Here is a 12,393-nt window from a genome sequence, read left to right as displayed (position 1 = left end):
CGACTTAAACAGTCAATGGAAGTACTCCCCACTCCCACGGCTTAAAGTCAAGATAATTTTGCAGTATGAATTTCAGTGTCATTTTGGCCATTTTTCTTATGTTGAATCGCTCGTATTAACTTGACAAATAAAAACAAAATACCTTCAGAAATATTTTATTTAGTTTTTTCCAGTGGTCTTTAAAATGAACGTGTCCTATTTGAAGACGTTCAAAGGCTGCCCTCATGTGGTGAAATGCTATCATTAAAATGGGGGGTATGTGTGTTATATAATGGTTTTATGATCAGAAACATCGTCTACAGAAAATTAAAATTAAATATGGTATAGAAGTGAGAGGCTGTAGATCTATATTTTTGGTTGTAAGATCTAGTACATCATTTGTTGTTCTGCCCCTGTACCTGGACCCTGGGGGAGGGGGGGGAATCCTGTTACATATTATTTAGCAATATACTGATCAAAATCCTCATGATCTGGTGGCAAAATTATTGGCTGACAATCAACTGTATTACTTATATGGTAGCCCTGTTTGACAATGCGAGGTAGGCCCCAGGCGGAGCGGCGGCAATCGGCTCCTTAGGACCACTGTTTTGCAAGGTTTCTTTTCTAATTAAAATGTCTCATGGTTATGAAGATCACAGGGCTGAAAACTGCTGGGATGCTATTGGTAGGACAAACTTAATTGTTAACTACCTTCCTCAGAACATGACCCAGGATGAGTTGCGAAGCCTGTTCAGCAGCATTGGGGAGGTTGAATCTGCCAAGCTTATTTGAGACAAAGTTGCAGAACACACCTTGGGATACGTCTTTGTGAACGACGTGACTGCTAAAGATGCTGAAAGAGCAATAAATACACTCAATGGCTTGATCCAAAACCATCAAGGTGTCATATGGCCGCCCAAGCTCTGAGGTTATCAAAGACGCAAACTTGTGCATTAGTGGGCTGCCACGGACAATGACTCAGAAAGATGTCGAAGACATGTTTTCATGATTTGGACTCATTATCAACTCGTGTGTGCTGGTTGACCAAACTACAGGTTTGTCACGAGGGGTTGCATTTATACGGTTTGACAAAAGGTCAGAAGCTGAAGAGGCCATTTTGAACTTCAACAGTCACAAGCCCCCTGGCTCCTTTGAACTGATCATGGTAAAATTTGCCACCAACCCCAACCAGAACAAAAACGTGGTACTGCTCTCACAGCTGTACCACTTGCCAGCTAGACGGTTTGGCGGGCCTGTCCATCACCAGGCACAGAGATTCAGGTTCTCTGCTATGGGTGTAGATCACATGAGTGGGCTTTCTGGTGTAAATGTCCCAGGAAACTCCTCTTCGGGCTGGTGTATCTTCATCTACAACCTCAGCCAAGATGCCGATGAGGGAATCTTCTGGTAGCCCTGTTTGCTGTGGTAGCCAAGAAGATATGTTCAAATTTTATATATAAAAAAGTCAGTAGCTCTGATTCATAAATACAGAGCTGCTTTTTCTTCTGCCTTGAGAACATAGACTATGGCAATATGACCTATGACTGAAGGCAATCCTGTAACATAATGATATTGGGCAGTATCCCAACTTGCTGTTCCTCTTACTCTACTGACGTACCGCTGACATACCCCTCATCACCTTTTGTAAACCTGGTCTCTGTGCTGTAGTGAAAGATTTGGTTTTGGAAAGGTGAAGACAAAAGGGGTTAAGGTCCAAAATGTTAGCATATTGTAGCCTAATGCTCTTACTGCCAGGGACTAAGCCTCAGGAGAGGCATTTCAAACTTATAGAGTTGGGTGGGGGACTTCACAAAAACTGGGACACTACCAAACAATTTGTAGTTGGGGGAAAAGGGGCTGGGACTACAGGAAGTGGCGTAACCATCTAGATAAGTTTGGAGGGCCAGATTTGGACCCCAAGAGTGCCAGATTTGGCACCTGGACCTGAAGTGTCCCCCCTCCACACACACACACACGCACGGTCACATACTCCCATCCAGTCCTTGTCATACATTTTCCACCCATGCCTTTAGTTGTGATTACCAAGAAATGAAATGTATGTATGAATTACACTTCATCCTGATAGAGATTACTTCAGAACTAAGTGGGAAGTGATTTGGCTGGTGTGGCAATTATATACATTGGAGAAATTTTAAATGTATCAGTGAAACTACCTATTTGCAGCTGGTTCTAATATTCTTGATCTTTATGAGGTCCACCTCATACAAAAAACTTCCTGTGAGATTCAGCTCCTACATCATTCAGGGCATTGACATCAACCACACAGTGCAGGCAAAATAACAATTGGGTTCAAAACGACAATTACATGGGTTGAAATCCTGGACTGGGGAATCTTTGGCCCTCCAGATGTTGTTAGACTCAACCACAATCTGCTCTAGCCAGATGGTTAATAGTCAGAGATTATGGGAGTTGAAGTTCAGCAACATCTGGAAGACCACAGAATCCTCCCTCAGTTTAGGGGCTGAGAAATGGAGATACACTTAATGTTGGTTACTGATGGTTAGGTGTAGCATATCATTCCTTAATAGACAACCTTTAATAAGATTAGGGATGAGCAGACTTCCCTCATTCACTTTCTTTATTGTTATGTGGGTTCACCTTGTCCTGCATTCCACTCCTACCGAATTCTGGTTTAACTAAGAGAATTTAAAAAAATAATTCTAATTCAGAATTGGAGTGTGCACACTTTGTAGGAACAGTAAGTCCTATCAGCTTATTTGCTAACCCTAACCCTACCCCATCCCTATGTTAAAGAAAGCAATTATGATGCTATTTATTTACATGCTATTGCTTACACATTTCAGCACAATTATTTATTTATTTATTACATTTTTATACCGTCCAATAGCCGAAGCTCTTTGGGCGGTTCACAAAAATTAAAACCATAATAAAACAACCAACAGGTTAAAAGCACAAATACAAAATACGGTATAAAAAGCACAACCAGGATAAAACCATGCAGCAAAATTGATATAAGTTTAAAACACAGAGTTAGAACAGTAAAATTTAAATTTAAGTTAAAATTAAGTGTTAAAATACTGAGAGAATAAAAAGGTCTTCAGTTGGTGACGAAAAGAGTACAGTGTAGGCGCCAGGCGGACCTCTCTGGGGAGCTCATTCCACAACCGGGGTGCCACAGCGGAGAAAACCCTCCTCCTAGTAGCCACCTGACTCACTTCCTTTGGCAGGGGCTCACGGAGAAGGGCTCCTGTAGATGATCTTAAGATCTGGACAGGTACAATTCGGGATAGACTGTCTGGTCCATATCATAAATATTCAGTTGTAAGCCCATCCTGTTCAATTTTTACATCAGTCTGCATCTCTATATTGCCCTTTCTCAAATCAGATTCCATTATCTACATGGTATATAGAACCATGTAGATATATTATTTAAAACCTCTTACAAACCTCATACAATACAGTACAATAAACAATACCATCAGGCAACCTTAATAAAAGGGAGAAAATATAAATTATGATTATACAAATGAAAATGACTGGGATAAAAAAAAATGCCTGGCACCATCTTGATTTGAAATAGACAAGAGATGTAACATTTCCTTTTATTTATTTATTTATTTATTACACTTATATACCGCCCCCATAGCCAGAGCTCTCTGGGCGGTTTACAGAAATTCTAAAATTGAGATAAAAACAAGTATACAAAATTTAAAATTTTAAAACACAGAACATACACACATAAAGCATTAAAAAACGGCTATACATTCAAATCAGGCAGCAAGACATAAGGACCTTTAAAAAAGAAAACTAAAGAAGAAAAAGAAGTAACAGCTGGTTGCTGAAGTGTCATGCACAATGGATTATGCAAGCGTAATACACAGCCACTTGCACAAATGTAACTTTTGTTGGATTCTGTTCTTGTGTATAGTTAGGAACTAGTTTCAGCTAGCACAATGTTATTTGTGTTTGTGGAATGACAGTTAGATATTTCCCAGAGTTCAATCAAATGCAAATAAATGCGTGAGCAGATAATTTAAAATAATAATAATAATAATCTGAGTTTTATCAAATTGTTTTTATCTGATGCCAAACCACCAGTAAAAGAGATGTTTGATGGGTCAGTTTCAGAAGGAAGTTCTGTAAATGGGATACCACCATTCAGAAGGTCCTGTCACAGTTATGCCCCAACCTCACTTGGGGATACTCAGAGCAGACCATCTGTTGAAGGGCTTAATAAACTGAAAGTTTCCTAAGGGAGCATACGGTCCCTCAGAGATGGGCAGGCTTCAGCAAATACACTTGGCAGGGTGAGTGTATGATGAGTGCCAGCCATCCTCCCAACAAGCTGAAGGAGTGTGGGCAGGATTATTCAAGCAATTGTGTGGTAAGTCCTGCCATTTTCCCCAGTTCCAAATTTGAGAGAGAGGCTGGGGGTTGTTTGGCAGTTGTGTGGTGAAAGTACCTGAAGAGCTTAAGCCACAGAGGATCTAATCGGCAACCCTTCCCCCACCCCATGCCAGTTTTTGAGGACTCTTCAACAAGACAACTTCAATAGGTCCCCTCCCCCAGAGACTACCTTCTCACTGCTGTCGTCACCAGCTGCTATTGCTCATCATCCTTTTCCCACTAATTGCTACCACATGCTTGTTTGACAAGCAAGGAGCCAGTAAGCAAATAGGCAGCGGTATCACGGCGCCTCCTTCTTACCACCATCTTTGTTGGCACAGGAGTGAGAGGCAGGTGAACAAGAGGGGGAGAAACCCCAGGGGGCTCTTGACTGTGGGCCTCTTGCTCAATATGGGTCCTTGACAGGAGCCCAACCATGGCTACCCTTTACACCAGCCCTGCTTGCCCCTGCTCTGGCACAAGGGAGGTGAAGAGGAAGGGAATCCTTTGTACCTTCAAGAAATGGCAGCAACAGTGTACACTTCTCCCAACACAGTCTTTCCCTCTGGAAAGACCAGATGGGAAAACTTTCAGTGCTGCTGCACGAAGGCATTCTATGCAGCTTTAGGAGTGGTGCCCAACAACACATGTGTTCCCTTGGCCTTTCTGTCAAGAGATGCTGGGTGGGGGTGGGGAAATTGGCAATTGCTCTCTTTTAACTTGGCCAGCCAAAATGGCTGACCCCTGGAGATGAGTAAGCACCTTGAAAATGAATTGAGCATTCCAGATTAGGGATGGATAAATCCAGCAGTTTCACTTTCCCTGGCATTCCATTTAAAACACACACACACTTTTCTCCATGCCAGATATGAAGACACGTGTGAATTTTGATAAATTCTCACCAAAACTTAACTGAAATTCGCACCCATCTATGCCAGCCAAATCCAATTGGCATAGCTATTTGCAGCATGGGGAGTACCATGTTGTATCTGCCTGCCATATAGCTGTTAAAGATGAGGAGCCAGTCAGAAACCAGAAGTGACAACCCTGGTTCAGCACCACAAACATTGCTGAATACACAGGGACTAGAAACCTTGACTTTTAAGAGCTAAGAACTCAAAGCCCTGGATCTGGATGGACAAATCTGTCCCTGTCGGTTTCTCCCGTATTCATTAAAAAGACAAAACCCATCAAGTTCTTTCCATCCAAAATATGAAGAAATGGGTGAATGTCACAAAACTGCCACAAATTATTTGACAGCAAATCTATTGGATGGCACTGGGGGCTACTTCCAAGTAAGTAGACTCAGTCTGTAATCCTATACCCATTTACTTGGGAGTAAGCCCCATTGAATTCACTGGCACTTGTAGACGTGTGTAGGGTTGCAACTTGTTAATGGAGTTTTAAGATGACAAAACCCATACTTAGTTGCAACTTTGGTCTAAAATGCATGTATATATAATCATTGTTTGAATTAGACATTACAATTTTTTGGGGGGGGAGTGAAAAACAGAACTTTCCATGGAATCCATTGATTTTTAATTCATGTTGTTGATTTGTTTTTGGGACAGAAAAACAGAATTAAGGATGGGTGTCATGTATCACTAAACTGACAGGCATTTTGTGAGGTTACACAAAGTTTGGAGTTCAACACTTCAGTACATTGAAAAGTACTATTATAATGTGAAGAAGGAAAAAAAGCCTCAGTTGGCCATGATATCCCTGACTGGAATCCCTGAGAAATCTTATTTGGGTATCAGATCCCCAAATCTGTTCTGCATATGTTTCATTGTTTACCGCATTTACAGATGTGTCAAAGATTCAGGATTAGTCAACAAAAATACTCTGAACATCCTTATGCACTTTAGAGTCTAGCCTCATGGTGGCAGAGCAGGCTAAGATATCAATTTCACATTGTTCATGTTCTTCAAGGCTGAATATCAAAATGCATCATGTGAGGAGACAGACATAGGAAAGTATTCTACTGGCAGTTCCTTTGTCTGCAGTTCAGCTTTCCTGTTTTTTGTTGTTGTTTTTTGATGCTGTGAATTTCAGCTTTTCATGGGAAACAATGGAGAAATCAAAGGATTTGTTATTGCAGTGATTTGGAAGCAGCACCAAAAAGTAGAAACAAAGACAGAACTTTATACTCTTTCATACTCATGCATTGTTATGCAGGAAAAGCAAATGTTTGTTGTTGTTTTAAAAAATCTCTGTGAAAATGCTTCCTGTGCTAGGAGGATAAAAAGAAATTGTCCAGTATTTATTGCCGTCATGTTACAGATGGGTGAGAGATTAGGCTGAATGATATTATGCCGGTATTATATGGGGTAATGAGCTAAGGCAGGGAGAAAGTGGCTTACGATGTCCCTGAATTGTTGTCTAGTGTTATTATCCCCATATTGTGGGTTGGGAGGGGGAGGAATGTGTCTGAGAGACTTATGACAACCCTGTCACGGAATGGAACGTAGTCCACTCTTAGCATCGCCATATTGGGTTACAGCCACCCTGCATTTCAGGTGGAGACCAAAGTTTGCAGATAGTAGCTTAGAACAATTCTCTAAAAAAAGGTGGAGAGGGTGGGGAGAAAGCTGTAGGAATTGTCAGCAACTCTGTCTTTATTGGTGAAATACAACATCACTAATACAGATCTTCCGTGGAAAACCATGCACAGCACTACATAGATGCTTATCTAGATGCACAAATGATCATCAAGGTGTTACTATACTTACCTGGCAGGGGAGACACCATGATCACGAAGGTGGTTTTCACAGGGTGAGGCTCATCCATTGCACTCCAGGTGTGCTGTGATTTCCCCAAATACAGGAAACTCGACTGCGTAATTCGACTTCTCTTCTGCTGCTCCCAGACTGTGGAATGGCCTGCCGGAGGAGATTCGTCAACTTGACAGTCTTTTAGCATTTAAAAAAGCAATAAAGACTAATCTATTCTGGCAAGCCTATCCAGTGAAATTTTAGAATGTTTTTAAGATGTTTTGAGGATGTTTTAATCATGTATACTATGTTTTTAATCAGTTTTTAATGTGTTTTATATTCACTGTTGTTCCCCGCCTCGATCCAAGTGGAGAGACAGGTAAGAAATAAATTATTATTATTATGTGTCCTTGTCTACACATGTTTTTCATGTATGTATACCTGGACAGATGCATGTCAACATGAGTGTTGCCACCGAATTTCATAATTAGTTGGTTTGTTGGTTGAAATGGATGTATTTGGAATGTTTACCTTTGTAGTGAGGCTAGATCACCATCTTACAAATTTGTTATTCATTTCACAATTGATTGTAAGGTTCGCAGCGTGTGCAGGCTGCATCTAAACTATTTCCAACTGAGATGGTTGGTTGAAGCTTTTTCTTTCTTAAAGATGTCATTTTAACCTTTGGTGATAGGCCTTTTTTTTTGTACTTTAGTGGGTGCTGTTGAGTGGCATGAAGTCTGTCTGTGAGAGGGATACTGGAAAGGGAACCCAAGGGGGAGGTCTCCATGGAGCAGGCTGGTTGGCATGGTGGAGTACAGGGCTGTACTCCATGGAGCAGGCTGGTTGGCTATATGAAAACAACCAACAAGGAAGGGATATGTAACATGGTGACACATGACACAATTCCAAACTACAGCCCCCAAGATGCAGTTTGATATTGCACAACACAACCCCCCCCCCCGTTTACTCAGAATGAGCTCTTGAATTAAAGGAAAGGTGTCATCCGAGATTACCCAGATGAATTCATTGCTTCTTGAGGAAATAACAAATTCACTTGGGTTTGGTCTGCCCATCACTAGCCAAACTCTTTAACCAAGACGATAGAGGGGGTGTTCTTCCTATTGTATTCGGGGAGTTTGTCTTCAGGAGCTGAGCAGCATGGTTACGTGGATTGCTCTTTAGGAGTTATGGAAAGAGCTGTGCACCACAGCTCTTAAATGAGACACTCACGCCCAAGGGCAGGCTGTGCCCTGTTATGTTTGCTTGAGATCCACATGGTATGGAATACAAACAAAAACCTGGCTGCTCCTTGTACCTTCCAAAGAAAGTAAATTCATCAAATGTATGGCAAAAATAGGAAGTGTCTAGTGACGAATTCATTTATAACTTTGAATAATTTCTTTTTAAAACTTTAGTTTTGGGAAGGTATTTTTCCTAATATCAAAAGAAAGAGTGGGAGGGCAGAAGACACTGATGGGGCTTGGTTTTCTCACCATGGGTGTCCAGTACAGTGCAACCTTGTCAAGAGCCTCTCTGGGACTCTAGATAAACCAATCAGCGGGTGTGCCTGGATTACTTCATTGCATTAGGAGCCAAGTAGGAACTAAGACTTTTGAACATGCTGGAGGAGGACTTAGTCGTGGTGGGCAGAAGGTGGGAACCACTGTCATGTTCTTAGCAACTGGAGGACAAACAGTATATATTTTGCTATTTCTTGCTTGGTATGATATCTTCACAGACCAAGTGGAGTTTTCGGAGCCAAGTACTAGGAAAGACTTAAAATGACAGGCAAGAATTACCTAGAAGAATTAAATAGGATGCATAGATATTTCAAGTGAACTAATTTCACTAACAGCCCCTATCTGTCCAAATGATCTGACATTACCAAATAATTTTTTTTTTAAATGATGAAAATACATTAAAGAAACAGCAAATTGGCATCCCATGCAAATTGTATCTCATGCTGGTTGTAGGAAAGGTAAATCTAGTTTAATGAGCCTTTCCATTGCTCCCGATCCAAAGCCAGCATTCAACTGAATGCAGATATATTGTGCTCTTACTATGCTAACAGTGCTGTCTATTCACATTTACTCAGAAGTCAGTCCCACTGTGCTTATTTCCAAGTAACTACTGTATGCATCGGATTTCAGCCTAGTACAAAATGGATATCTCAAATAAAACAGGAAAGGAGGAGGCAAGAATTACTCTAGTCTTAGCAGTCTTGCCAATTTCCCTTTTGTTTGCATACATGAAAATATTCCAGAATTTGTTGGTTTTGTTTTGAGATGGTTTTAGCTTTTATAACAGAGTAAATGTCCTGACCAAAGTAAATTCACTGGCTCTGTTTTTTATTACAAAGAAATGGTCATGACAGGGATAACTTATGCTTTGGGTGGAGCTAATGAAAGGAAAGGTTGATGTTTGAACCAAATATAGAGAACCGAAACTGCTTTGCTTCTCTACCATATAAGAATTTGATTCATGAGACATGCTAGATGATTGATATGTTAGCTGGTACATACATAAAGTGTTCCTTTTACTGAGAGCTATTTCATTTCAGCTTGCAAGCTTCAATATGGGCCTGGCCCAAAAGAAAATGAGTACATTCTTGTCTTATTGAAGTCAAAGGCAAGCACTTAAATTGATTCTTTTTTCTTTTGGCTCTATTGTATGAAATGAAGGCAGCACCCTATGCTGACTTAATTGGGAGTAAGCCCAGTTGAACTCTGTGTAAACAAAAGTAACATGACTCGGATCTGGCTACAATCCTAGACATTCTTAGGAATTAATGAGACATCCTCCTGAGCAAACATCATTAGGATCACATTATAAATGTGTGTCTGTATGTTTCATAGTTTAGGCCAGCAGCAGAGTATGTACTTTGTATGTGCGAGATTTTGTGTTCAGTAGTTCTACTCAAAGGTCTGAGTAAGACTTCTGCCAAAAATCTAGTACTGAGACCTAGGAAATCTACTAGGAGGTATAGATTATTTATGTAAGCTACTAAATCAGGCATTCCCAACATTTTCAGAGCACACTGGCATTTTAAAGAAAATGGCACACAAAATGGCTGCTATGGGGGAAGGCATGTCTACTCACATAATGGCTGCCATGTGGTGGGCCAGCCACAAAATGTTGTGGGTGTCCGTCCATCCGTTCCCCCCCCCCTCTCTCTCTCTCACACACACACATGAATTGACACAGAGAAGACACACACCACATTTTTGTTATGCCAGTGAATAGCAAGCTGCTTGATAGCACAGCAGGCACAGCCAGCTCCCAGGCTATTTGACAACCTTAAAGTGCCATTTCACTTCAAGAAACTCAGCCACACAGAGGTGGAAAATACAGTGAGCCAAAAGATCTTACCAGTAGCAGCACATTTCTAAAGGCCATGTATGCAAAGCTTCATCCAACAAAGCCATTCCAATCCCATAGCATTTAATCAGAGCCCCCTGTTTGAGTGGGCAGTAATTGGATTTACAATATGCAAGGATATTGCAGTGCTAGGGTGGTCTCCCCCAGGCATGGTTGAGTTGCAGACACGGAATTTCCCAATTTTTAGAGGTGTGAATCTTTTGTTGGTAACTCCAGGCTACATGGTCAAGCCTTATCAAGGAAGGGTAAACCCACAGATGCAAGGAGTGCCACCCCTTATTATTATTATTATTATTATTATTATTATTATTATTATTATTTATATAGCACCATCAATGTACATGGTGCTGTACAGAGTAAAACAGTAAATAGCAAGACCCTGCCGCATAGGCTTACATTGTAATAAAATCATAATAAAACAATAAGGAGGGGAAGAGAATGCAAACAGGCACAGGGTAGGGTAAACAGGCACTGGGTAGGGTAAAACTAACAGTATAAACCTTCCACATTGGCAACTCCACACTGCTTGAGTCTAGGCAGAGGAAAGTCCAAAAGTCGCAGAACAAACCTAGTCTGCTGGTACACTGAGCTTATGACAAACAAAGACAAACAACCCACAGCAAACAAGAGTTCAAGTCTATGAAAAGCCTCACAGTAATTTTCATGGCAAGTCTTTAGCAATCCAAAGTTCCAGTTAAGAGAGTCCATTTGCAGAGTGCCTCCAGAGGCTCAAACAGTGATGGATCCAAACAGAGAGGGCTTTGGGCAATGCAGGTAAGATGTACCTTACAAACAAACCTAAATTATGTAAATAGTTGTGTACTTTCCCACAGAATTATTTGCATATTTGTCTGCATAACAGAAACAAAGTTTGAATCCATCTGTGAATGGATGGTGGAATGAATGGCACCGCACAATCCATGAAACATGGATGGAACAGTTTTCACAAAATCCGGACATCTCTACCGTCACACTCTTTACTTTGCATTTGTGTTTAATGTTCTATTCTGCTTATTTTTAATGTAATCTATGAACTGATCACCAATATTTTAGAATTCTGTAACAATCCCTTTGCCAGCTGATTTTCCTTAAAAAATCATTGTACATTTTTAAATTCTTGTATGCTTAATAAAATTCTCCCTATCTTTCTAAGAAACCCGTGTTCATGTGTGTATCAATCATTGGGTTATTCCTTATATGATGCACTATTGCTACAGTTAAAAGGTCCCTTAATGGGTCTTATCTCTGAACACATATATTCTTGTACACCTGTCCAGAGAGGACATTTGGTAACAGTTTTTTCAATACATTTGCATGGGAGGTGGGGTGGGAAACTGCGTTGCTGAAAAACATCTGGACAGTGTGGGGAAGGAAGCCCACCCACCCTAGCAAGGACCCTGTTGTTCCAAGGGGCTTTGGTGAGTGGAGAGCTCAACATTAAAAACAACACCAGGATACAATGATTTGACAAAGATGTCATCTGGATTCTCCATAGTAAGTCAGAGAATATATGTCAGTCCCAAGGAGAGTGGTTAGTGTGGAAGCACCCAATGTTAGCTTTGGAGTTGAGTGACCAAGGACATGTCTAGACCAGGGGATGGAGGGGGAGGACCTTGCAATATTCTGCTCTCAAGATCCTCCCCTTTGTCCACATGTGAGCACGATATCCCGGGAGGAAGAAGGAATGTCTCGCCATTTTCTTTTTTCCAAAAGATGAGCATATGTGCGCTCCAACAAAAAAGTAAGTGTTTTTTTTAAAAAAAAACGCACCCACCCTACTCCCACCCTCATTCCTGATGGGCATGGAGCACCCGTGCGCTGTGTCCAGTTTCCGCCTCCTCGCGTTTACTCATGAGGAGGTGGGACAAAGCCAGGACAGGCAGCCTTGGGCTGCAAGTGGTCCCAGTTATTACGGGAAAATGGAGTGATCATCCCTCACTGTTTCTGGGAT

General features: G+C 41.1%; 1 pseudogene; it reads left to right on the top strand.

Moving 5' to 3' along the window:
* The first annotated feature begins 598 nt into the window (after window positions 1–598).
* LOC134401949 (ELAV-like protein 1) lies at window positions 599–1,390 on the top strand (annotated as a pseudogene).
* The last annotated feature ends 11,003 nt before the right edge of the window (window positions 1,391–12,393 follow it).

This window comes from Elgaria multicarinata, chromosome 7, assembly GCF_023053635.1.
Source record: "Elgaria multicarinata webbii isolate HBS135686 ecotype San Diego chromosome 7, rElgMul1.1.pri, whole genome shotgun sequence".
Classification (NCBI taxonomy): domain Eukaryota; kingdom Metazoa; phylum Chordata; class Lepidosauria; order Squamata; family Anguidae; genus Elgaria; species Elgaria multicarinata.
The sequence above is the reverse complement of the archived record's forward strand: the minus strand, read 5'-3'. Positions and strand labels throughout refer to the sequence as shown.